Here is a 27,464-nt window from a genome sequence, read left to right on the forward strand (position 1 = left end):
AAATCCTTAAGAAAGTAAGTAAGTATTATAGTTCCATTTTACAGAGGGGGAAACTGAGGCACAGAGATGCTACTTGGTGGCATGTAAGATGTGTGAGGCCAGAATATCTTTACTGAGTTCAAAGAAGACACCAACTTGCTGAAACATCTACTCAGTGGGGAAGTGTTGTCTCTTTGGAATTACTAACTATGAGGCAAAGTCTGAGATGCTTAATAATTTTTTTACTTGTTCCTCACTGATGCAAACTCCCTTTGAAGATACACTGATTAAAGACCTCAGATTTGGCCCTATAGCTCTGAGAGGTTTCTGAAACAACTAAAAGCCATGCATACTATATTGGGAAGCATAAAATCAGAAGGACAAATATTATCCTCATTTTTATCTATGGAAATGGGATTGTCATTTTATCTAACTTCCTCAGTCCATTTGTACTGATCACGCAAAGTCCCCAATAATGCAAATATGAGCCTTGAGTTCCCAGTTTCCTGTTGTCCTCATTTCTTTCTGAAAAACAGAGCAAAGCGAATTTTAAGTTACAAGGAGACCTTTGTAGCAATCACTTTGCAAGACTGATGACCTCTTGCTGACAATTGAAAGGAACTAAGTATCCATGCTGATTCTTTTATACCTATCAGCAGCCTTTGAGAATATAGACCATGAGGTGTTGTTGAAACAGTTGCAGACTGGCAGCGATGGCTGGATTTTCATAAGTGACTTCATTCTTCTGTTGGTGAGAGGACCTAGAAAGTGGTGGTGGTTGCTCATCTGCCTCAAGGTGTTTCTTGTGTGATTGGAAATAAGGCTCACATTAACAGTGAGGGTAATTAACCATTGAAACAATTTACTTGGGAGGTGGTTGGTTCTTTGTCACCTAGGGTATGGCTACCTGGCAATGTAAGCCCAGGGTTAGTGGGACTTGAGTTAGCTAAACCTTGTTAGAGAACCCGGGACTTGAGCGTCTACACTGATTCTTAACCCTACATTAAGAATTTTCTAACCTGGACTTGAACCTGGGGCTCTGGTGTCCACACTGCAGCATGCAGACCTGAGTCAAACCAACCATATCCCATACCCTAGTGCCCTCCTGAAATGTGATTGCTCTAGGCCTTTGACTGTGGTGCACAGTGGGAAAACTTTACTGCTCACCCTGCATGTTACAGGAAGTTTGATCAGCCACCAACACCCCCTCCAAGAAACACGAAGGAGATCCCTTTTCAAGAAATTCCTTTGTTTGCACTTTCACTCCTGTGTCAGGGAATGGGAAGAGCTTCACAAAAGCTCTGGTGGACATTTCAGCAGTGTTTTCTGTCCCACCAAAGACACCTGACAGAGCTTTGGATGGAGTAGGAGGAGTTCCCCGGGCATGGCAGACTCTCATTGGCTGATACTGCTTGTTACACTTGGTATAGTCGCTGATTTCCCATACATAGACTGGTGCTGCTGGCAAAGGGCCACAAGCACAGACTGGTGGCATCACATTGTCATGCAGACCTGAGATGACCAGCAGTGGGTCCAGAACTTTCGCATGAAGAAAGCTACACTTCTGGAGCTTTGTAAGCAGCTTGCTCCCATCCTCCAGTGTAAAGACACATTCAGGAGGCCACCCTTGCCGGTCCAGAAGCAGGTTGCTATGACTGTATGGAAGCTGGCTACTTCAGACTGCTACTGGTCCATTGTCAACCAGTTTGGGAAGTCTACTGTGGGTACAGTGATGGCAAAGGTTTCTGCGGCAATCAGGCATGTGGTTTACTCCAGGGTGCTAGGCATAAAAGGTATTCCTGAGGTAATTGCTGGCTTTGAGAGAATGTTTCCAAACTGCACCGGGACCATTGATGGGACTCATGTGCCCATAGTCTGCCTTCTCATGTGCTCCTTGAAGTACACAAACCACAAAGCATGCTATTCCCTTGGGGACCACAGAGGTTGATTTATGAATGTCAACAAGGGCTGCACTGGGAAAGTTCATGATGCCAGGGTTTTTTGCCAATTGGGAGTCTATTCATGGACAGGCTGGGACACTATTCCCACCAAATGACATTGTTATAAATGGAGTTACTGTCACCAGTGTTGTTCTGGGAGATCCTGTATACTCCTTTTTGCCTTGGCTTATGAAATTGTACCCTGATTTCAGAAGCCCTTGCAAAATACAGTTTAATTACACTTTTGGCAGGTGCCGAATGGTGGTTGAATGTGCTTTTGGCAGATTGAAATCCCATTGGAGATATCTACAGCCCTGTTTGGATTCCAGTGTCATCAATGCTGTCCGCATTATTGAAGCTTGCTATGTTCTTCACAATCTTTGTGAACCAGAGGTGAGTAACTTCCTCCTGAATGGAACTGTGACAACAAGGGACTGCTGAATCAGTAAACTCAGCCAAAAAGTGCCCCTACCAGAGCTGGAGCTGGATGCACCTGGGCAACAGAATCAGGGATGCTTTATGGTCCCGCATTATGGACTTGTATGACACAATGGCAGAGGGTGAATAGTACCTCTAGGAACATGCCTGTGGAGGGGATGGGGCTAACTTCTTTGGGGGGAGTTCAGTGGTTGGGAGGCCTTGATTGCAATGTACTTATGATTTAACATGAAATGGGGGTGAGGGGTGGGGGATGATTCACTGAATGGGTTCATATAAGGAAGTGATTGAAGTGTGTATTGCTGTACCTAACTTTATGGAGGAATAGTGTCTACTTACTAATGCCTAATGGTTCCTGATCATGTGTTTAGCTTTATTTTAAATACACGTTGCATGATGAGATGCAGTGATAGCAATAAACTTTCTTGATAACATAAAAAGCTTTATTTATAAACCTATGTTTAAAGCCGTACAACATTCATCCATTGCCAGGCCAGTTGTCATTACAACACCAAAATACCAATTACAACAGAACACTTCCAAAACAACAACAAAAATGTGCATTAACAATGGCAAACATGACAGAAACCCCCTACCATTGCATGTCCCCGGCCCCCGTTCTCCTTTCCCTTCTTCCCCATTTTCTGTGCACTTGGCACCAAGGGAGGGGGGCATCTACAGGAGTGAGGGTCAAGACAGAGGATTGCATGGGGTTTAGTTGCCCTGCCCAGCCACTCATGGGGACTGATTGCATGGACAGTCATGGACTTTTCCATGCTATTTCTGGACTGAGGGACATCACAGGGGACTTAGGCCATGAGGTTGGAGAGGCAGCAGGCGTCAGTACTCTTGCACTTGTGATTGAGAGGAGCCACTCAACCAGCTTTCTGCTGAGCTCTGTCCTCCTCCCTTAGCTGCCCTTCCTGTTCCAGGAACTATGTAGCAAGTGCGTGCTCCCACACTGAAATCATGTCCTCATGCTGTGCAGCCAGACTCGGCCTTTCCTCTTGCCTCTCAGCATGCCCCTGCTCCAGTTGCAAGTCCCTCTGTTTCTGGGACTGGACTGGACTGGCTTGTGGGCCCTCTCCAGAACTTCAACCATAAGTCCGTCATGGAAATGATTCCTCTTGGAACAGTTTGTGAACTTACAATGGGCCAGGCTTGTATTGCATGGAGGTAAAGCTGTGGAGGTACAGCAGCCAGTAGATGACGAGGTGCTTGCAATAGGACAGGACACAGAAGGTAATTGTCTCAAATAGCTCAGTGCAGGAGCACAGAAATAATTCTTGTGGAAACTCAAGGACCTAAAATGTTACATTGCAAAACTGAACTTCAATCTACTGTGAAAGGGATGCTTTAGTTGACAGAATCTCTCCAGACGCAGCCTGGTTAAGAAGTGCAGCGACATTGGGAAAGGTTAAAAATTCAAAGCTGTTTTTATTTTATAACAGTTGCATCAGTAGTTGGATGGGGGCGGCAGTCAGTGGCATTGCTATACAAGCTGTTTCTATCATTTCAGGCCTTCCACATTTTGGAGGACTTAACTGTTCTTGTGGTGCCCTATTGGCAAAGGGATTTGTTATTCCAAGCTGCTGGTGGGGGAAACCTGCAGCATATGCAGCCAAAATAGTCAAACATATAGTGACTGAACAGCATATCTAGGAGTGGAGTGGGCTGGTCAACTACTGAGGTAGCGCAGGAAAATATGACCTTCCCCACAAAGTGATCTGGAGTTCCTGCTTCAGGAAAAGCTTGCAGCTATCTGTACCCAAGAGAGGGTGACAATTCATGAGGGAATTGAGAAGAAGCTGCTCTAGCTTATATGTGGCTTAACCTATTATGGCTGCATGTAAACACACCCAATTCCACAGCCTTCCTCCTCCCCACCCGAACACATTTCTGGACAAAAATTCAAACCCCAGTTGTTGAGACAAGTGATTTTTGTCTCCTATGGACTACCTCTAATTGAAATGGTGCAGTGCCCAGCACCCAGTTACACTCCTCATAAAACAGGTACAATGTCAGCGAGTCTGGCTGTGCTCCCATGACCATGAAGCAGTGTGCTTTTCAAAAGGCTTGTTCTGTTCAGTCTCCATTGCGAACACAGAAGGCTCTCCAGTGATGTGGTTGCAGTTCAGTGGTCAGAAGAGAATGGAAGAGTTAACGCTGACTCACTGAGCTGCTACTGAGGGGTTGCTTCTGTTTTTACTTGAGCTGACTGGAGATTCTTGGGATAGAGAGGACAAAGGAAGTAGTGGGATACTATTGGCAGACTCCCAGGACCTGAGTCAAGAGGGGCTGCATCTACACTGCAAAGCAATAGAGCTTGAGCCCTGGGTTCTGGCTTGACTTGGGCTTGGATCCTTCACCCTACAGGGTCCTAGGTCCCAGCCCAAGTCTGAGAGATTTGTCTATAGAGAGAAAGGGAGGTGGGGTTTACGCCTGAGTCTGAGCCTGGGATTATACTGTAGCATAGACATACCCTTGTAATCTGTAAACCAAGATTGGATACCTTTCTGATAGATTGGCTTTAACTTAGTCAGAAGTTGTAGGGTTGATACAGGAATTGCTGGGAGAAATTATATTGCCTGTTTTATGTACAGACTAGGTGATCATACTGATCTCTTCTGACTGTAAAACTATGCATTTACAAGTGTGCTTAAATGCTGTCCTAGAGTGGGGTTCTACCTGACTTACCCACTATCCAGTAAGCACTCTAAGTTCTTTTTCAGTTCCACAGTAGTATCATTACAAACTTGGGCCCTGACTCAGGTAGGCATCTCTAGTCAGGAAGGACACCTAAGCACGTGCTTAAGACCCACTGAAGTTACTAATCTCTTTTGCCTTCCCTAAGTCAATGGGACTTAAGCACATGCTTAAGTATTTTCCTGAATCGAACTCTTAAAGAGCTTAGTTCATCTACCTTGCTCTTTACAAGCTGAATGTTTGAAAATTTCCCAGATTACACATCTGCTTTTCTAGTTTACATCTCAGAGGATAAGGCTGACCACAAAGGGAGCAAAAGAGGGGGGAAAGCTTCTGTGGGCTGGCAGAAAGAAACTGAAACAGCTACATGCCAGATACACAGGGCTGTTCTCTGTGTGCACGGGTGCTGGGCCATCTGCAGAGCATGCACTTGCCAGGTGCTTTACTTAGAGTGGAAGGGTAGAGGGAGCCTTTAGTGAGGAAGAAAACCCACATCAGAGTGAAGAGGTGGCTTTTTACAGTCTCACTCTGCTCATTTTATCTCCTCGCTTTGTTTCTGATTTTCTTCTTCTGCAGGCAGTTAGTGGTGCAGAATGACAATGAGAGAGGATTTCGTGCAGCCTTAGACAATCCTTTTTACACAGGGCCATGCTATTCCCTAGTGCACAAACACACAGGAAGGGGGCAAGTTACTGAGAATAATCTGGAGGCTTGAAGCTGTGGAGTTCTGGATGCTCCACGCCTTTGGGCAATGGGATTTGCCATACTGCAGAGTGGGCAGAGAGCAAGGCTCTCCAACCACAGGAAGGATCAGATCCTTTGACTGTTCTTCTTTATAGTCTCCATTTCACCCATGGCTAGTAATGAGTTCTGTTTTACTTTTCTCTTCCTCTACAAGAAAGCATTCCAGGACTGGAAATACAGTAGAACACTGATTTTATGAACATCATTCTTACGAATGACCAGTTACATGAACCATTTTTCTTCCACCAAAATCCTCTTCCTGTTGCCAGAATTGACTTCCTTTCTTCAGCCAACCTTCAATCACAGATTTCAAAGGACTGAGAAATTTGGTAGCAAAGACCGGAGAGACAGTTTTCTCAAACAAATTAAAATCAGGCATACTGCGTATGTTTGTTACCATGTATTATGTACACTCTAACCAAACAACTAATCAATTAATTTATGCACTGTACCTATTGTAATTTTGAAAGGTTCAATTTTATGAACTTTTTAATTCTATGAATTCAATCCCCAATTAGTTCATAAAATTAGGGTTCTACTGTATTATTCTCACAACAGGTACAACATGGTCAGTAACTATGTGAGTCTCCCAGTCTCTTGCCAACAAACCCTAACACTGACCTCCTAGAGCCAGCAACTGATCCTGCCCTCTGGTCACTTAGGCACTAATTAGTTCACCTAGAGAAGCCCTGGTTGAGGGGTGGAAGACTTAATGAGCTAAGGGCCTAATTAGCCTGAGAAGGTAATTAAAAAGCACAGGAAGGCAGTGCAAAGGGAAGAGAGAGGGTTAGCAGATTTGAAGAGAAGTCAGAGCTCTGGCTGGTGAGAGTGCTGGCTCTTCTTGGAGATAGGGCTGAGGATTGAAGGACACTGTAGATACAAGAACTGCATAGGGATTGTGATGGTGGCTTGATGGAGGTAACAAATAAAAACACACAGACGTATTGACAATCAAGAGGTCTCCAAGACTGTTTGTGAGGGACCTGAGGGTGGGAGAGGAGCTTGCCCTGTTACAAGGACATGAAGTAGTTCCTGTCCTAGAAAGATCCAAGGGAAAGTTCTGTTTTGTCTTTTGTTTTTGTTCTCCTTCCCCGTCCCAATTCTTTCCCCATTACTCTCTAGGGCTTGTCTACACTTACTGGGGAATTGACACACAGCGATCGATGCATGAGTGGTCGATGTAGTGGGTCTAGTGAAGACCCGCTAAATCGACCGCAGATCGCTCTCCTGTGTGTCCTGTACTCCACTTGAATGAGAAGAACAAGGGGAGTCAACAGGAGAGTGTCTCCCGTCGACATAGCATAGTGTGGACCCCACAGTAAGTAGATGTAAGTACATAGAATTCAGCTCCATGAATAACATAGCTGAAGTTGCATAACTTTGATCAATCTCCCCTTGTAGTGTAGACAAGGCCTGAGGATCTATATCAATGCCCATTGAAGTGACTGCAAAGAGATCCATAATTTCAATGGATATTGGACCAGTCCCTAATTTGGGATATGGTAAGTTGAATGGGGGGGAGAGGTCAACATTATTTCCTAGCATGGCCCCCATATTTTCCTCCTTTTCCTTTCCTTGTTGTCTCCTTTCTGTAAATTTAAAAACCTTATCTGATCCACAGCTTCTCTCTCGATTCAAATATGGAAGAGATTATTTATAAAACTGACCCCTATCATAGTCAGGTTTCTGGTTATTAGAGGTGGAGCTAGTGTATATAGTTGACTTCACTCAGAGACACAATCTGGGTTTAGCTTTGGAAGGAATAGGAGAGTCAGTGTTTCACTCATTGAGAGGTGAGAGCCAGCTCTTTGTATGTATTCCTCAGCACACGATAGTGTCTCACTTGTGTTTATTATTCAGCCTTACTTTCACGGTGAGGAGACTTTTATTTTAAAAATAACCAAACAAAAATCCCTTCATGAAACTGTACTTACCTAGAGAAGAAGTCTATTATTTGACATCCTCTGCTTCCTGCCGCCCTGGATATGTGACAGGCCTTTGTATGAGATGGCCAGCAAGTGTCTGTCTAGTGTCAGCTGTGGTGGTAGTTGTTCTGATGAGACTAGTCGTCTTGGAACTGGGCGGAAACCACCAAAGTCATTTCACATAGTAGGCCACTGACTAGCTAGCTATCTGCTGGTAATACCTTGTTGTGATTTTTGACCTGGCAGGATTTAAACTACTAAGCTGTGGGCCTGCCTTTTCTCTCACATACACTTAATTCAGAAGTAAATCCACTGAAATCAATAGGCTTGATTCCCGCTGTCTTGCAGCTTGTGAAGTTATTTTCACCTGTACAGAGTGGGTGTAAAATGCTAGCAGATCAGACTAGTATCATTTACACCTAAGGAGGCTATGTGGCCCAGTTCATATCGGTGGTTATTGATGTTTTGCTGTCAAATTGGGATGGTGTATCTAGTGGGGTCTCACAGGGATTTGTCCTGGGTCTGATACTACTCAATATTCTTTGTTAATGACTTGGATAATGGTGTGGAGAGTGTGCTAATAAAATATGTGGATGCCATCAAGCTGGGAGGGGTTGCAAGCACTTTAGAGAACAGGATTAGAATTCAAAACCCCAACAAATTGGAGAATATGTCTGAAATCAACAAGATGAAATTCACTAGACAAGTGCAAAATACTTCACTTAGGAAGGAAACTACAAAACTACAACTACAAATGAGAAATAACAGGCTAGGTGTTAGTACACCTGAAAAGGATCTGGGGGTTATAGTGGAGCACAAGTTGATAATAAGTTAACAAGAGTCAGTTGCAAAAAAGGCCAATATTACTGTGGGCTGTATTAACAGGACTGTTGTATGCAAGACATGGGAGGTAAATGTCCTGCTCTACTCAGCTGCAGTATTGTGTCCAATTCTGAAAAGATGTGGACAAATTGGAGAGAGTCTATATGAGTGCAACAAAAATGATAAAAGGCTTAGAATATCTGACCTATGAGTAAGGCTATGTTTTAATCACAAGTATTTTTAGTAAAAGTCACAGACAGGTCATGGGCAGTAAACAAAAATTCACAGCCCATGATCTGTCCATGACTTTTACTGTCTACCCCTGACTAAAACTTGCGGGGGAGGTTAGTAGGGGGGGAGATGGCCCTGGGGAAACCATGGATGCTGGAGGTGTGTGGCCTAGGATGGTGCTGTGGGTGCTCGGGCGGAGGAGGGGGGCGGTCCTGGGGGTGGCGCGGGAGCTTGGGGCAGAGGGTTGGCGGGGCTGAGGAAGGCTCCTACCTGGCTCCTGAGCTCCACATGCTGCCTTTGCTTTGCCCCAAGCCCTGGTTCTGCCACTCCCGTTGGCTGGGAACCGTGGCCAATGGGAGCTGCGGGGGCGGTACCTGCGGGTGGAGGCAGCACATGGAGCTAAGAGCTGAGGGAGGGGAGTTCCTGTAGCCCATCTGGAGAGCCCTGCCCCTGCGGTAAACCTGTCCCACACCCCAACCCCCGGCCCTGAGCCCTCCTCCCCAAACTCCTGCTGCAAGGGGGCGGGGAGGCAGGGCTGAGGCTGCCCCAGCAATGGCCGGTGCACCTGGCCTGTGGGTTGCCCGAGCTACTCAGGTGGTCCCCGGCCAGGCACACCAGCCACTGCAGAAGTCACAGGGGTCACAGAAAGTCATGGAATCCATGACTTCTGTGAGCTCTGTGACAAACACGGAGCCTTACATATGAGGAAGGCTAAAAAAAGTGGGCATGTTTAGTCTTGAGAAAAGTGGGGACCTGTTAACAGTCTTCAAATATGTTAAGGACTGCAATAAATTGTTCTCAATGTACACTGAAGCCAGGACAAGAAGTAATGGGCTTAATCTGCAGCAAGGGAGATTTTTGTAAGTGGAAGTAGCCAAGCATGACTCAGGACTTATCTTACCAGTCTCATGATAATTTTGATTGTGCTTTGTTTGTGATTGTGGGTGGAAGTTAAGATGACAAATTTATCAATGGATTTTATAACCTGTCCCTGTCCTGTCAAGATCCTAAGGTCATGCTGCCTTGTTTTTAACTATTTGCATTTAACTCCTATTTTTAAGATGCCCAGAGCCCTCTGTCCATAGGCACCAAGAAATGAAAAAGCAATTCCACATCAGTGTGCTATTTTATGAGTGAATTGGAATTTAAGCCCCAGATCTAAAGCTGTACCAATGCTATATTTGATACAGGTGGTGGGGGGAAAATGACTCATCTTTGTGTTCCCTTAACACCCAGATCAGGGGCCAGTCTGTTCTATTATCTATTCAACCCCCAGTGTAAATCAGAGCCACACCAGGACTGTTATAACTTATGCCAGCTTCAACAACCCCGTTGGGATCAATATCACCAGAATGTAGCATGTGCTATCCATTTTCCATCCCATCCTGGCATGCCCCTCTTGCCTTCAGCACACTGCCTCCCCCAGGCAAGTCAGGAGAGGCTAGTGTAGTGCCATGACAACTGGGGCTTCAACCACATCATGGGAATCCCCAGTTAGAACAGCTTTCATGCTACTTTGTGCCTCTCCAGCAATGCAAACTTTCCTTATCAGCATCCAGGATCATTTCATTTTCAGAACATTGTTAATATTATACTGACTGAAGTTGCTCAAATGGATAGATACAGTTGTCCCAAAGAGTCTGCATAGATGGACACTGTTCTGCATAAAGTAAAAATCAGTGTTGGTAAACAGTAGCTAGTTCATGAATAGAAAAAAAAGTGTTGGACTGACGAGTCTCTACAACTCATTGTGTCCAGCTGTAATTGCAACAAAGGGTTTGGTGCAGGAATCTTGATCTGCACCTAGAATCCCCTTTCTTACTTTTACCAGTTCCATTTGCAGATCCTTTCTTCTAATGCTACTCAGTCAGATCCCTTTAATATGTTCCTAGTTTTATTCTATAACCTCACTGAAAATAATAGCCCTGCTTTTCATCATATTTCCATGCTCTGTTGAGCCTAGATTTGGGTGATTTAATTTTTCTAGTGTCTGGACAATTTGGATTCCTGTAAGCTTTCTGACTTCTTCTCTTACCTTATCACATTAGATGTGTTTGTGTTGTAGTCCTTTCTTGTCCACCAAGGGAACCGAAGATGTGTGCCAAATACCTTCTTGCCTGCAGCGCTTGTTTTAAAGTGAGGCCCCTTGTATGAAAAATTATAAATGAGGTTTTAGATTGTTTGAAGTGGGTACAATCCATGTTACACATCTGAAGACTGGTGGTGTTGCAGGAGCTGTTGTAGAGAGGGAGGAAATGGAAAGGAGTCACATATGAAGCCAGTCAAACACAATGATGATTGAGCTAACAGATTCTAATGATTGGCTTTAGTAACTGGGGTTTATATTATCTATTCAATCCCTTTTCTGATGAGGTGTTTGGAGATGGCTAGCACAGCCCACACAATGAGCACTGCTGGCTGGGATGAGGACAGGGCCAGAGTATTTAGGGAATGCACAGATTCAGCACACCCAGGGGCAGGGATAAAATTCAGAAGTCCACCACCCATTTTTAGTAATAAGCTGTGTGTTGGGTACCTTTTGGGGGGTTAGGGCAAATAAATACCTCCCCACTGACCTCAAAACCCATAGCCTCTGCAGCCCCAATGTACCCTACATGGGTTAGAGGAGCAGAAAATTCATACATCCTCTAGCCACGCTCTTTGTCCCTCTACACATTACTGTTCAGAGTGTTCCCATAGAGCTGGGCTCGGGACTTTACAGGGGCAGTACACCTGGGCTCCCAAATCTAGCCTTCCCTTGTACAGCAAATATTGGGCCCTAGACCAGACTTTATTTTAACAGTTTTTGTATACTGTACTATATACACATACATATTGAGTGCTTTTGAAAATGCCTACCCACAATGTTGACTTAAGTCTACTCCCATCAAAGTACATGAGGGCCAGCACTGACCACTTCTGAAAATCCAATCCCGTATATTCAGAGCTATATAGATACAGAATACCCACTCTGTTATATACATTTATGCATGGGAAAATACAAACATCTTTGTCCATATATATTTAAAAGCTATGGCATTTTATTCTGGATAATAAAATGAAGGGAAAAACTTGACTTAATTCACAAGACTCTGCTAGGATGTTGTAAATTTACTGAAGGTAGAGGATTGTTCCTATTCCAATGAAAAAATTGACATTAGTACAAAAGTTAGTCATTACTGGAGCAAAATACAGACTGCGTGTGTCCCCCCCCTCCCCCATCAGACACAGTTTAATTTTCTACAGAGCTGCTGACACAAGATTTGTGCTGCAGCTGTTTGTAACTTTATCCAATTGATAGTTTTTTTCATGTATTGCCACTCAGCTCATGAGGAAAAGGTAGGATAATAAAAAAGGATATTAGCAAACTTTGACATTAAAAAATCAACATATTAAACTGCAACCCATTCCCTTACAGTTTAATTAGAAACACAATTTTCCCCAAACCAAGAGTTATCCTACCTTACCATTTCAAACTAATCCAATTATGCTAATTTACTAAGAACCGCCACTTGGCTTAGTTGGCATAACACTTGTAAAGTAATATATGTTTGGTTAAAAAGGAGGTTAATGTGGAAAGTTTATTACTTACCAGAAAACCATCTGAATTCATAGTTTATATGAATACATGTGGCTATGTGACATCTGAAATAAATTCAGGAATTTTTTTATGGATTTCCTGTGTTGTTTATATTTGTTTGGTCTATTTATTCCATAGACAGCATTCACCAGAAATCAAACTGCAAAAAATGTGTAGATTTTCCTTTGCAAATTACTAATAGCAGTATCCGTTTTCAGTGTGTGACAGCTGATATTGCAATAGACACCTTATCTATGGAACAATGAATAGAATAAGGCAAACGATGTGAATGACATGAGTATTAATTTTATTAAATAAAATAAATCATATTACTTTCCTAATCTTGTAAGTTTTGTTATTGATTTCAAAAGATACAGAACTGGAACCTTTACATTGCATGCACTGGATTTTACAGTACAATATTTATTATGAGCAGATTTCATTTACCAGCTTATATTATAGTTATTGGGACATCTACAATACAAAACATAGTAGAATTTGTGATTTTTTTTTTTAAATACAAAATTGTAAATTTAAAAACACACAAAATGTCATTAATTTGAAAAGAGCTACAATGTAAGCCAAGGAATGTAGGACTTTGAATTTTCCTTTTAACGACTTACAAGGAGAAGGTATCATATTTTTTAGTTTTTAAATGTTGTTAAAGCAATTTTGCATTTTTCACATTTGGTATTAAAATTGTTCATGTTTATTAATCTTAAAGCATCATCTCTTGGTTTTGTCATTTTTCAAAAGAAGATATTCAGTTATTAATGGTCTTTCCTTAACTTGCTAGTCCTGATTCTACAGTCCTTGTTTTTGCAAGTAAGGACAACAGTGTACAACATTCTGTGATTCTTTTAATTCTCCTTGGGTGAAAATTATTTTAGTATGAACATCCAAGAAGTGTCTGGACATTACGCAGTATAAAAAAGCTACAGCATCAGAACATATGGAGCCTATAATAGGCAGCATCACCATGAGGGCAACACCATGATCCTTTGATGCGACCCAGTTTTTAGATGTTTTGTTTCTTTAGTCATCTCAGCTGTTGGATCTAATAGCAAACCTGTAAAACAAAAAAAGGATCGTGTGGGATTTTCAAGAGTGCACACTATAGGCCTAACTCTGCTCCCATTGAAATCAATGGTAAAGCTCAAGTTGGCTTCAATGAGAGCAGAGTTAGGCCAATGTTGAACACTTTTGAAAATCCCAATACTGCTAAGTAAATTACATTTATATTTCAAGATGAAATATATGGAAATCATGCCCTTCCTCACTTACCGTCCTAGGATGTTTCTTTAGCAGAGGGTGAAGCTGAATGCAGTTTATGTAGAACAAGTGGAACTTTATTAAGCCCTTTGGACTGCTCTGTCCACGTGGCTGAGCTGCTTCTAGTCAGACGCTTGGGGTTCCCTGTTTTCCTGGTGTCATGTCAATAATTATCCCTTCAGGGAACATGGGCACTTTGACTCCAGTTTCACTGATCATGATACATGTTCACTATTTTACAAATATTTTAACGTTGAAAAGAGAAGACCCCCACCCCTGTCCCTTTAAGATTGCTAGCACATAGCTGAGTTGGAGTCTTGTCTTTACTACTGACTCAGCTGGTTGCATAGTATTTGAGATACTTTGGCCTGTTCAATAGAGGACCACAATGGGAGTGACCAATCTCTGTCTTCCTGTCTCTGAGTCCAGCATACTCTCTGGAGTTGGCATACAGATGGTTGTTTCTGTTATGTGATGATCTCTGTAAGCTTACTTTCAATGGTGTGTCGGCTGTCTTGTAAGTGCCTCTTGTTTGTTTGGATCATTTGCCATTGCACCCCTCATAACTTTGCTGGTCCACTCCTTCTGGTGTCTCTCTAATGGCTGGATCCTCACAGGAGTGCCTGTCTCTAGAGCCAATAGGTCCTTGGCTGATTTGTCATACTCTAGTACCTGTTTGATTGTTGGCCATCTCCTTTCTGCAGTGTCTCCATCTATCTGAATGCAACAGGTCTCCCTTCATTGGTAGCAGGGTTTTGGTCTTTCATCCCCCCCAGTGTCTGAGTTGGACTGTTTTGACAACCCTGTGATGGGGTATTCCTGTGAGCCAAAATTGCTAAGAAAGGGTCTGAACCAGAAGAAACATTGGTGTAACAGTGTCTTACCTATTTTCACAGCTGATTCCACCGTACTGTAACTCTGCAGGTATGTTGGGGAAGTGTATGGTTGTCAAACTCCCTTATGAGTGAAAATTTCCTAAATTCTTCTGAGGCAAATTGGGGTCTGTTGTCAGTGAATGCAATGTCAGGAATGCCATATCTCAAAAGCGGGCCTTTAATTTGCCAATCATTGACTTGCTCCTTGTCAGGCAGGGCATCAACTCCCAAAAATTTGAATACTAGTCCACTGTAATCAAGTACTGCTTTTTAGGGCTGTCAAGCGATTAAAAAAATTAGTTGCAATTAATCGCGCGATTAAAAAAAATAATCGTGATTAATCACACTGTTAAACAATAATAGAATACCATTTATTTAAATATTTTGGATGTTTTCTACATTTTCAAATATATTGATTTCAATTACAACACAGAATACAAAGTATACAGTACTCACTTTATATTTATTTTTGATTACAAATATTTGCACTGTAAAAAACAAAAGAAATTAATATATTTCAATTCATCTAATACAAGTACTGTAGTGCAATCTCTTTATAATGAAAGTGGAACTTACAAATGTAGAATTATGTACAAAAAATAACTGCATTCAAAATAAAACAACATAAAACTTTAGAAACTACAAGTCCATTCAGTCCTACTTCATCCAATCGCTCAGACAAACAAGTTTGGTTACAATTTGCGGGAGATAATGCTGCCCATGTCTTCTTTACAATGTCACCTGAAAGTGAGAACAGGTGTTCTCATGGCACTGTTGTAGCCAGCATCACAAGATATTTGTGTGCCAGATGCGCTAAAGATTCATATGTCCCTTCATGCGTCAACACCATTCCAGAATACATGCATCCAGGCTGATGATGGATTCTGCTCAATAACGATCCAAAGCAGAGTGGACCGATGCATGTTCATTTTCATCATCTGAGACAGATGCCACCACCAAAAGGTTGATTTTCTTTTTTGGTCATTCAGGTTCTGTAGTTTCTGCATCAGAGTGTTGCTCTTTTAAGACATCTGAAAGCATGCTCCACCCCTCGTCCCGCTCAGATTTTGGACGGCACTTCAGATTCTTACACCTTGGGTTGAGTGCTGTATCTATCCTTAGAAATCTCACATTGGTACCTTCTTTGCATACTGTCAAATCTGCTGTGAAAGTGTTCTTAAAACGAACATGTGCTGGGTCATCATCCAAGCCTGCTATAACATGAAATATATGGCAGACTACGGGTAAAACAGAACCAGACATACAATTCTCTCCCAAGTAGTTCAGTCACAAATTTAATTAACACATTATTTTTTTAACGAGCATCATCAGCATGGAAGCATGTTCTCTGGAATGGTGGCTGAAGCACGAAGGGGCATATGAATGTTTAGCATATCTGGCAAGTAAATATCTTGCGATGCCGGCTACAACAGTGCCATGTGAGTGCCTGTTCTCACTTTCAGGTGACATTGTAAATAAGAAGCAATCAGCAGTATCTCCCGTAAATGTTAATAAACTTGTTTCTCTTAACAATTGGCTGAACAAATAGTAGGACTGAGTAGACTTGTAGGCTCTAAAGTTTTACATTGTTTTGTTTTTGAGTGCAGTTATGTAACAAAAAAAATCTACATTTGTAAGTTACACTTTCAGGATAAAGAGATTGCACTACAGTACTTGTATGAAGTGAACTGAAAAATACTATTTATTTTATCATTTTTACAGTGCAAATATTTGTAATCAAAAGTAATATAAAGTGAGCACTGTACACCTAGTATTATGTGTTGTAATAGAAATCAATATATTTGAAAATGTAGAAAAAGATCCAAAAGTATGTAATAATAAATATTAAATTGGTATTCTATTGTTTAACAGTGCAATTAATCGTGATTAATTTTTTTAATCGCAGTTAATTTTTTTGAGTAAATCACGTGAGTTAACTGATTAATTGACAGCCCTACTCCTTTTACTTGAAGGTAAAGAAATTTGCTACCGCATTTTCCAATAGTCCCACTGTTAAATTGCACCTGAACTCTTAGGGTGGGTTTGAATCCAATTCACCCTGTGGAATCACATAAAAGCAGCCATACAGGGTCAGACCAATGATCCATCTAGGGTTGTATCCTGTCTCTGACGGTGGCTAGATGCTTCCGAGGCAATGAACAGAACAGGGCGATTTCAAATGATCCATCTCCTGTCATCAAGTCCCAGCTCCTGCCAGTCAAAGTCTTAGGGACACCCAGACCATAGGGTTCCATCCCTGACCATCTTGGCTAATAGCCATTGATTGAAGTATGCTCCATGAATATATCTAATTTTTTTTTAAACCCAGTTATACTTTTGGCCTTCACAACATTTCCTGGCAATAAGTTCCACAGGTTGACTCCGTATTGTGAGAAGAAGTACTTCCTTTTGTTTTAAACCTGCTGCCCATTAATTTCATTATGTAATGCCTAGTTCTTGCGTTATGTGAAGGGGTAAATAACACTTCCCTATTCAGAGTGCAAGAGGCCCTGCTATCAAATTGCACTGACCATTTTGTTAACATTGTTGCAGACACAGAGGTTGGCATTGTCCCTTCTTGTTTTCCAGTTCTGACAGCCTGAACCTGATATGTTCTTGGACTCAAGGAGAGAGTCATAATATTATCACCACTGTCTGATATGCCATCCCCTTCTTGTAAAGGTCTGACAATCTTTCTAGGACCTTCCTCTGCTCTTGCATACACTGCTAAATCATTCAGCTTGCCACATTCCTTGCAATGCTGTGAGGGTACTTCTTTACCTGCTCATCCCCCGCAGTAAATGCATCTCATTATGGGTATGGAATCCTGGCCACCTGTTGTCCTTTGCCTCTTACCTCCAGAGTGCCTCCTCATGTTGGGATGTGGTATTTCAGGGTTTCTGCATTCCAGCACCCCTTTTATCCATCCTGGTTCCACAACAGTCTGCTGCTTCCGTGGCCTACCTCTCTGACCAGGTCACATCTCAGTCCAGTCCCCTTCCAGGGGAAACCAAAAAGTCCAAAGAACAAGCCAAAAATCTAATGGCTTGTAAGCTCTCCCTCCGTCTCTGTCTCGAAGTCAGAGTTCTTGGCCTCTTTTACTCTTGATGCCTGTGCTTTCCCTCTTGGTCTGCAGGAGAGATAGAGGAGCCCAGGCCTGCCCTCTCCTTTGGGTTCCAGCTCAGAGAGCCTTTTTTAGGAGGCTAAGGACTGTTCCTTCCACCACTTCCCTGAGCTGTTCCTACCTTCACCCTTCTTGTTGGCATCTTCATCAGATCTATGGGCTTTGCTATCACTGCCTTGAATTTGTGATTCCTGTTGTATTAATTTAGATGCATTATGTAAGCTAAAGGTTAACATAACCCAGTCACTGTCCAACATTAAACAATTTTAAACGAAGTGTGGGGCTTGGCATACAGAGACCTCAGCCTGCTTAGTACCATGGCAAATATACCATTAAAAATCCTTTTATTAAAGATACCAAAAAGTAGGACCAGTTGGTTGGAATGTAAAGTATTAAGTAAGGTTTTTATTTTAACAACATTCCTTCTTCCCTTTACCATTAGCTGGACAGAGTATTTAAAAGGAGCCTCCTTTCCCCCACTCCCTTGTTTGACAGTCATTTAGATGGTAATAACTATCCTTTTTGGAAAAAAGAGAAGACATTTAGTTGAAATAGGCTGGAACTGTTGTTATTGCTGTTGTTGTAAAAGTGACTTTAAACTTGAAATTCACTCTTTGGATCCTATAGTCCCTCATCAGTGACTGAAATTGCTATCTCCATTTGTAAAGTCAACAGGATCTAGAGCATTCTTTCAAACCTACTTCACTGCCCAATTCTGCTGTGGGAGATTTCACACTTACTTAATTAGGACTGGCAGACAGACACTATGCATGAGTGTATGGATGGATGTGAGTCTGTAGATATAACTTTTATATCTATAACTGTCTAACCATACCCACACACACGGTATAAATTAACTAAACATGTTACTAGAACACATCAGGAAAACCGCATCCAAACAAAAAGTCCAATACGGAAAAGGATATTAAAAGATCTCATCATCTAAGAGTTTATTCTGCACATGGATTAATCTAATCACAGGATATCATGCTTATATTGTGTTCTTTTCCTGCTGGCATTCTGTACTTATGGAAAAAAAACCCAGTTTTTAAATGTAAAACAAATAAGCTGATACTTGAAATTGTACAACCCAAGAAAACTTGGTTGTGATCTTTGTCGTTAAACTGGTAGTTGGGAGCTTGTGCTATCTTGTATTTTAAGTTCTAATATAGGGTGCAAGAGGTGATTAGGGCTATCAGACTCTCCTATTAGTAGGGCCCTACCAAATTCATGGCTGTGAAAAATGCACCCCGGATTGTGAAATCTGGTCTTTTATGTATTTTTACCCTATACTATACAGATTTCAAGGGGGAAAACAGTGTTTCACAAACTGGGGGTCCCGACCCAAAAAGCGGTTGTGTGGGAGTTGCAAGCTTATTGTAAGAGGGTCATGGTATTGCCAACCTTACTTCTGCACTGCCTTCAGAGTTGGGTGGTCGGAAAGCAGCAGCTGCTGGCCAACCGCCCAGCTCTGAAGGCAACAGCACAGAAGTAAAGGTGGCAATACCATACCATGGTGGCAGCACTGCCTTCAGAGCTGGGCTCCCAGCCAGCAGTCACTTCTCTCTGGCTGCCCGGCTCTGAAGACAGCACTGCCAGCAGCAGCAGTGCAGAAGTAAGGGTGGCAATACTGTGACACCCCTACAATAACCTTGTAACCCCCCACAACACCCTTTTCAGTCAGGACATCTACCAGTTACAACATCATGAAATTTCCAATTCAAATATCTGAAATCATGAAATTTATGATTTTTAAAATCCTATGACCGTGAAATTGACCAAAATGGACCCTGAATTTGATAGGGCCCTACCTATTAGATACACCCTCAAATAAATTCTTCTCTACAGAAATGCAATATAGGAAGAACCAACCCTATTCCTCCAGTGTATAATACACTCAGGCTACATCAGATAAACTCATTACCTTATAACTATTACTAATATATGGATATGTACTCCTTAGTATACAATTGTAATCCCCTGGGCACCATTTCTTATGCTATCTGGTATGTTTTCCTCATTTTCCTTCTTCCTGCCTTCTATTAACACATGGCTAAATCCCCCAATCTAAATGTGCTCAATATGGATCCACTCCTACAAGGGATGGAGTCCATGAGCCTGGTTCACTTCTTACTTTCACTAATTATGTTAGTGTAACAGTGTTGACTTTGCTGGAGTCACTTCTGCTTTATACCAGCATAACTGAGAAGAGAATCAGGCCCAATAATTTCACTGGAAGCAAAAATAATTTAGTACCATACAGGACATGCAGAGCACATGGTAGATGGGGTCATACTGTAGTAGGTTAATTTAGGAATCTCTGGTTATAGGGCCTGGGAAATTTATGGATGAGTGTACATGTTTCAAAATGATAATCCTAAATCCTGTATCAAAGCAGACTAAAAACCATTCCACAAAAAAACTCCACTTCTCAGGGTGAAGGACACAAGATAAACTGCATTAAATAGATCAGACACCCAAAAATTGAAGGAAATGCTAGGGAGTCTGATAATGACATTGCCAGAAAAGCCAGAGCAACAAAGCGTAAGAACAGTGTTCTGCTGTGTCAGCATTCACTCCTTACTATAGAATATCTAAACAACTGGGGATAATATTGGAGATTATGATACTACTTAGCATTTATACAGCTCTTTTCATTCTCCTGCCTGCTTGTGGTTCCACCTCACTCAGGTTTCTCTCAGTCCTTTTTATGAGGCCTGGGTGTCCATTAAGCTATTAGCTGATAACTTCAGGGGGCTCCCTGTTTATCATGCAGAAACATAAGCTTGCTGGTAAATCTGACTTCTAGTTTTTGGATAGTGCAGAGATTAGAATAAAGATTTTAAACAAATATTTAAAATTGCTACAAATATATTGCCCCAAAGGTGAAATGCCAAGTTGGTTGGCACATACTCTAAAACTGTTTTGGCTAAAATTGAGTATCACAGGCCTGGAATACTTACTGAAACTTCAGTAAGTGCAATATAGTGCTAGCTTCAATGATACTACTCTGTGAGGAAGAGGCCCAATTTTTGCTGGTCATTTCTTCCAAAATTGGGGCTCCCTTCTGTTCTCTTTGAAGTCAATGGCAAAACTCCCATTGGCTCAAGTGGAGGAAATAGGATGAGGCCCTTGTGGAAGATTTTAGTGAAACAGAAGAAAATATTTTCCCTTGTAAATGATGTTTCTATTAATGCAGAAACATAAAGAAACCTCTTCAAAGCTATAACTTTAAACATTTTAATATCCTGCCAAATCTAATCAATCCACTATAAAAATCACTGAATCCTGTTCTGAAAATCTCTAAATGTTTAATAAAAAATGACATAGACTATTAAAGAGTTGCTGGCTATGATTTTTTTCTGCATATTAAGATCAATAACATTTTTACAAGGATTTTTTTAATGAGAAAAGTCTTTTAAAAGTCAAGACAATTCTGTTCATTATGAATGATTACATATTGTGTGGTTAATTTTACAGAGGGCAGGTTAATATTCTGGACATTAAATGAATTGACCATAATTCTAAGTTTCTTCCCTTCCTTTCATTTGTCTCCTAAGACCTCCTATATTGAGTAGCTGTAGATATTCGAGGAAACTGCTAAAGAGATGAGATTTGCATTTTCAGCACCAATCCCAGACTTTTATAATATTTACTTAAATATATTTGACAGGCTATGTATCATATACAGAGGGAAGATTTTATTCAAATTGCTTTTAGTTAAGGCTTCTGGGCCCCATTTGCCATTCCTTAGTCAAGTCAAACTCCTATTTGCTTCAGTGGTATATAAAGGAGTGCAGGTTCTGCCTTTCTTTTAGATTATATCAAGGAATATAGCTATAGTCTCAAAGGCCCCCTATGATGCAAACACTTACACAGGTGCTTATCTTTAAGCAGGTGAACAATCTCAATGACTTCAGAGAGACATTCACTGCTGGAAGTGAAAGCATGTGTGGAGGAGGTGTTTGGAGTACTGGGGCCTCAGATCAAAGACAATTGGGTTTCTAGTGATCTATTCCAACTACCATATCTCAGACTTACAGCAAAACAAATACACTAGCTTTCCCTTCCAATACACTTAATATGATCTATAGAGTCTATATAACAAATGCTAGTTGAAATACTGGTGCTTTTATTATGTCAATACGGATCCCCAGTTCCATACTGAAATGCAACTTTAATCTTTATGTTTCTATAAGAGGAATTTCTGAAGTAATTTTATTTGTGACCATTCAAACTGGGGGTTCTTGTTCCAAGTGGAATCCCAAAAGCCCCCTGCAGTTTTTTACCATGGCCCATCCTAATCCTGCAATAGGTTGTGGGTCATGACAAGTAACTGTGGGTCATATATTGGTGCTGAGTGGGGGTGCTGGCGGGACTGTTGCTGTGGAATAGATAGGTGGGGTAGGTTTAGGTCTCCTGGGGTTGCTAGAGCTGGGTATAGGGCTATCAGGTTCCATCAGGAGCTGGTGGGGTATCAGGGCATGGAGTGCTGGCTGCTGGTACGCGTGCTGGTGTTGGGTGTCAGGCTGGTTGAGGGTGCTGGATTTGGGGGCCGATGCTAGCTTGAGGACTGGCTGGTGTTGCTGACTGCTGGGTGGGGACTAGTACTGGGTCAAGGTGGAGACTGGTTATATCCAAAGGGATCCAACAAGGTAATAAGTCACCATGTTTGATGATTATTACCGGTTGATAATCTGTCCTCTCCGTTCACTGGGTTTCACTGTTGGTATGTATGTCCCTGAGAGGGAGAAAGGAAACTGGCACTTCCTCCCCACATTCCCCTGCTCAGTTAATGCAAATACTTTTGCTGAAGGGTTTTCTCTCTGTCTCTTGTCTGTGAACAGCCCCGCTACCGTATCATTGTTTCTAGAGCCCTCTCCCTTCCCATTGTAAAGTGGGGGGGGGGGCGAGGGGTGGAGAGAGAAGAACAGAAAAACACTGCGAAACACGTTTTGGTAGAAAAGGCTTTTGAGCTTCCCATGTGTGTTCCACATTGCCTATCACTCACTCTTTGATGTTTTTCTGAACGTAAAGTCACTGGGCCGGATCCAGTTCCCAATGAAATCCATTGCTAAACTCCCGTCGACTACAATAAGAGCAGGATCGAGAGGAGCTTAACCACCCGAAACGATAAAAAGGACGAGGAGAGCCAAGAGCGTCGCGCCAGTTGTCCCACCGCTCTGCGCACTGGCAGTATCAGCTGGGCCTGAGACTCCTTCCTCATTACGAGCCCCTCCTCAGCGTTCTCGCGATCCAGAAGGGTATTATGACAGAAAGAAGCGCGTTTCCCATGCTCCTTGCTTCAAACGCAGCTGTTTCCTCTTTAATTGAAAGGTGGTGAGGTTGGGGCTGAAATATTAGTACCTGGACTCACTGCTTTCCAGGCTGCTCAGGGGATTTTACTTTATTGACTCTAGTCGGGATGTAGCTGAGCAGATCTGGTTCAAGAATTGGTGCTGCCAAGGGGATCCAAGTGTTTTCCCAAAGGGCATGTAGCTGAAATATTTGCGAAATTTTCTCGGGCTAAATCCTAAGCTGTTTACTAGATAGGAAATACAGCCCCCATCTCTACACTGAAAGGCCTCTTTAAAAACCTTCCACTCACTATTGGGAACGCGCCCCATAGTCTGTAACCACAAACTCACTGGGATTTCCACCTGCGGCTCGAAACGGCCCTGTCTGCTTTGCTTTGCGGCTGTAGTTGGCTTTTCATGTAAGAAATCTACAGGGGAAAAAGTTTCTTTTTATTATGTGTCCAATTCAGGATTGGAACAGACGATCTAGTAAATTTACACTGTGATCTTTTGGGAGATTGTTAAAATAGACATATGACTTTTTTCACTCCTCAGCTTGGATTCGTGAGCGCAGTGTAGGCAGAAGAAGCTAGTGAATGAAGACGTTGGCGTAAATAGTCTATTTGCTCTTATTTAAAAGAGTGTTGAAAACAACTACTTTGTAGCACATTCTTGTGAATTTTGCAAACTATAATTTTAAATGACATCTAGCTATTAGTGGCAATGGAACGCTTTCAAAAAAAATCCAGAGTAAAAAGTTATATTCATCACCATTTTCATGTGTAATGCACTGCACAGGAAACCATCTAATTACACAATCCATTTGCCTGTTACAAAAATGTTTGTTCCCCACTCATCCCTCTACTGAAATGTTGCTATTTATAATAACTTTGGGCCATTTCCTGCAGTGCCTACTCAAGCAAACATCACGCAGACTTCTACATGATTCTTGCCTGAATAAAAACGTCAGGAGCGGGTCCTCATACCAGTGTGAGAAAAGAAATAGGGCCCATTTATCCCTCTACCAAATCAATAGCAAAACTCCCATTGTCTCACTAACAAATAACCCTCAATCCTGTATTCAGCACACATGTGAAACTTCACTGGGAGTTTTGAGTGAATAATCCTGCCTCATAAACTGTGTATTTTATTAAATTGGGGTTTTAACATTACACAGCCTCCTTCCAATGCAACAGGAGTTTAAACTACCTTGTTTGGAAATCCTGACCGCTTCAAGCAATATATGGTTTGCAGAATTAAACCCCATTTGTGTTCAGAATCCTGTGAATAAGGGGCTTGATCCAAAGCCTGTTGCAGTCTTCTAGGTGACTTCAGCGTTCTTTGGATCCGGCCCAAATGTATGAAGAGTTTTTGGGAAACCTGTCGAAAGCATTTCATAAAAAGCAACAGAGGGTCCTGTGGCACCTTTGAGACTAACAGAAGTATTGGGAGCATAAGCTTTCGTGGGTAAGAACCTCACTTCTTCAGATGCAAGACATCTGAAGAAGTGAGGTTCTTACCCACGAAAGCTTATGCTCCCAATACTTCTGTTAGTCTCAAAGGTGCCACAGGACCCTCTGTTGCTTTTTATGAAATGCTTTCGACAGGTTTCCCAAAAACTCTTCATACATTTGGGCCGGATCCAAAGAACGCTGAAGTCACCTAGAAGACTGCAACAGGCTTTGGATCAAGCCCCTTATTCACAGGATTCTGAACACAAATGGGGTTTAATTCTGCAAACCATATATTGCTTGAAGCGGTCAGGATTTCCAAACAAGGTAGTTTAAACTCCTGTTGCATTGGAAGGAGGCTGTGTAATGTTAAAACCCCAATTTAATAAAATACACAGTTTATGAGGCAGGATTATTCACTCNTAGTCTCAAAGGTGCCACAGGACCCTCTGTTGCTTTTTACAGATTCAGACTAACACGGCTACCCCTCTGATACTTGAAAGCATTTCATGTATTCGATAAAGTTCTGTAAAGCGACCATTACATTCCTGAATAAAAATACACCTTAAAAAAGTGTAGAACCTCAGCTAGGCACTACTCCCCGGGGAAAATGTGATTTATGAATATACTTACTTACTAATGTCTGAAGTGTTGCTATAGTCACGTTGGTCCCACTTCCTAATGTCATGTAGGCATTTAAAATCCACCTAAGGATGCGCCAGCACGTATGTAGGGCCCGATCCTCCCACTGAAGTCCATGGGATTTCTGCTTTCAATGAGAGTGGGAAAAGGCCTGCACAGTAGCCCCTGTCCTGAAGCTGGAGTTTAATTTTCTCTTCTCTCTCCTAAGCACCCCATGAAGTTGAAGAAACATTTGGCTTGCAAATGTAATTATTTGATCTGTTTCAAAGAGATGCGTAGAATTTTGGCGGCTGTGAGCTCCATTTTTAACTCTTTTTACCATATTGGTTTGGAGCAATATTCAGCCCAGAGATTTGCTTTGTCGCAGACTCCCGAGGCTCCCAAAACAACAGTCCTTGTGGCATCCTTTCCTAATTACAAAAAATGTGTACGGCTGCTTGGATTCAGGCAGCACGATGAAGACCAAGCCCACCAGCTCACAATCAAGGAACAAGGCTGGAAAAACCTATGTATTTTAACTGCTTATTTTGTTTACTTTCTAGTACAAAAAGTAGCCTCTCTGATAACAAGATGTCTTCAGTGTGCGCACACTTTATACCCTATAAATCTCACAGGTATTAAAAAGTCACACGCAATATAACTAATTAGAATAAGGAAATGGTTAATTCCAATTTACTATTACAAAACAATTCAAAGGAAAAGAGTCGAATATAGTAATAATCCAGAAAAGAGCTAAGAATGGCAAAGGTCATGTGCCTCTGATTCTTGTTTTGTAGTAAAGACAATGGCGGAAATTCGCTTCTCCATAAAAGTGTGTAGCTTCTGGAAGTCCAAAGTTACAATGTGTATCAAAAGAAGCCTAAAAATACACATTGACTGGTGGGCGCATTGATCGCCGTCACATTTGGAATACATATTGGAGCATTTTGGATACTTACTGAACATCTGCAGATTAGCCAGTTCCTATGATTCATGTACTTATCCCAGAAAATTATATTACCGCTCTTTAGTTCTCAGATTCCGAGGGGGTTTCTTTTTTTACGATTCTAACAGTTGCCAAAGTATTTGATACTTTAAATAATAATCTGTAAAATTCACTGTAAAATTAATACATTTGACAACTTCATCTTTGCTGTGTTTCTTTTTAATCCATATCTTATTTCACTTTTTTTAAAAAGTATTCGGCATCAGATGGAAGGAATTCAGCTTTTGTGAAGGTCTTCATGTCTGATGTAAATATGCTTAGAACTCTACAGATAAATAAACTCTACAAAACTGCTATGAACTGGAGTTCATTTTTAAATATAGGATGCCATGCAGTAAAGACTTGATAAGCCTTTGAGAGTGTACACTTTATATCTGTCCTTCCACGGTCTCTGGTTTAGGCCTGAAGCAAAGCGAGACATTGCATTTGAAAAGTGATCCTCCATAATTGGGACTTGACCTTTGAAGAAATGAAAGAGGTAAGATTTCACTTAGTGGAGAAAAATAATGGTACCTAGCCAATTGATACAGATATCTCTGTGGATGGAACACGGGCGGTTACAGTAGCACTTTGAAAAGCAGTGCATTATTGGTCACTATGCAGGTTTTCATGGAAGAATAACGAAATAATTAGAAATGCAGAATTATTCGGTGTATAATAAGTGCCGTCCAATTGGACACCCGTTGCATGTCACTAGGCTGATCTGAGGAATTAAGTTTGATTTCACAGAGGGCAAATATCAAATAAAACCAATAAAGGGGGGGGGGGGGTGAGGAGAAATATATGGAGTTGTGAAGTGTAAATAAAATGCGGTTCGATGGTTGAAAATAAAAAAGTAGGGTCTATTTCACTGAGCTGTGAAATGTTATCTCTGGGAACAGGAATACTAGTTAAATTGCCCATCGTCTCATCCTGCACTCCTTAATGAGGCAAACCTCCTTCCGGGCCAAATCCTGCTGGGTTTACTTTGGCGATTAGTCCAAATTGCTGGAGTAAAACAAACATAATTTCCCGGAGGTTTCAGGGGAACGTTTGCCTGACTAAAGGCCGCAGGGTCTAGGCTGAAACTCCCCTTTTATTTATGCTTTAACAATTACTCTATTTTGTTTTACGTCTTTAAGGAGAACCTAACAGTGCCATTAGACCCTGATCCAAAGCTCACTGAAGTCAATGGAAAGACTCCTATTGGCTTTGGATTATGCCCAAGACGAAGGTTTTTTCCAACTCCAGCCAGTCCTTAGTAATGGTGAGTTCATGTTAAATATGAACAACTTTTTTTCCAGCTGTTACTGAGAGGCTGTTACAGTCTTCTTGTGTGACCCCGGGACAATCACTTAGCCTCTTTGTACCTCAGTTCCCTGTCTATAAAATGAGGATAGTAGCATTTTCCTACCCCACAGGGGTATTATGAGGACAACTACATCTAAGATTGCGAGGCTTTCACATACTAAAG

At 41.7% G+C, this 27,464-nt stretch overlaps 1 long non-coding RNA gene across 3 annotated transcripts in view; it reads right to left on the bottom strand.

Annotated features, from left to right (window-relative positions):
- Positions 1–2,566: 2,566 nt before the first annotated feature.
- LOC117877565 overlaps positions 2,567–27,464 on the bottom strand; it is a 41,811-nt gene continuing 16,913 nt past the window's right edge. The window contains exons 3-7 of one of the 3 annotated variants that reach the window (XR_004645758.1): positions 12,515–12,617; positions 11,645–11,732; positions 10,821–11,020; positions 7,742–7,884; positions 2,567–3,661 (exon numbers count right to left, since the gene is read on the bottom strand). This is a non-coding gene — a long non-coding RNA (uncharacterized LOC117877565). Of the gene's footprint in view, positions 3,743–7,741; positions 7,885–10,820; positions 11,021–11,644; positions 11,733–12,514; positions 12,618–27,464 lie in introns of all 3 variants that reach the window. The other 2 variants (XR_004645757.1, XR_004645759.1) reach the window with 2 other exon arrangements.

Source organism: Trachemys scripta, chromosome 5 (assembly GCF_013100865.1).
Source record: "Trachemys scripta elegans isolate TJP31775 chromosome 5, CAS_Tse_1.0, whole genome shotgun sequence".
Classification (NCBI taxonomy): Eukaryota; Metazoa; Chordata; order Testudines; family Emydidae; genus Trachemys; species Trachemys scripta.